The sequence below is a fragment of the Hippocampus comes genome, unplaced genomic scaffold (assembly GCF_001891065.2).
Source record: "Hippocampus comes isolate QL1 unplaced genomic scaffold, H_comes_QL1_v1.1 C16307426, whole genome shotgun sequence".
Lineage (NCBI taxonomy): Eukaryota > Metazoa > Chordata > Actinopteri > Syngnathiformes > Syngnathidae > Hippocampus > Hippocampus comes.
The window spans coordinates 1-334 of NW_017828823.1; the positions used below are offsets into that span (position 1 = coordinate 1).

General features: G+C 61.4%; 1 pseudogene; it reads right to left on the reverse strand.

Annotated features, from left to right (window-relative positions):
- Positions 1-3: 3 nt before the first annotated feature.
- On the reverse strand, positions 4-328 carry LOC109508568 (interleukin-17D pseudogene; annotated as a pseudogene).
- Positions 329-334: the final 6 nt, after the last annotated feature.

Here is a 334-nt window from a genome sequence, read left to right on the forward strand (position 1 = left end):
CCGCTTTGGTCTTGGCCGTCTTCCAAGAGTCCAGAGTCCGGGTGGCGTTCTGGAGCGTCCGGTCCTTGTGCAGCAGGGGGACGCAAGTGCAGCCCACCGCGATGGACACGTACACCTCCGAGTACGAGTGCCGGCCTCCGACACAAGAACCGGACCTCCTGAGGACCACGGAGGGCGCGTAGACAGGAGTGCTGCGATATTGTCGGGTCTCCTGTCGCTGAGGTCCCGTCAGGCAACCGTTACACAGGCAGTATGCCTCCGGGATGTGACGAGGGTATCGGTTCGGGTCGTACGAGATCCTGAGAACAGGCAGACAGCAAACATTATAGGCCAG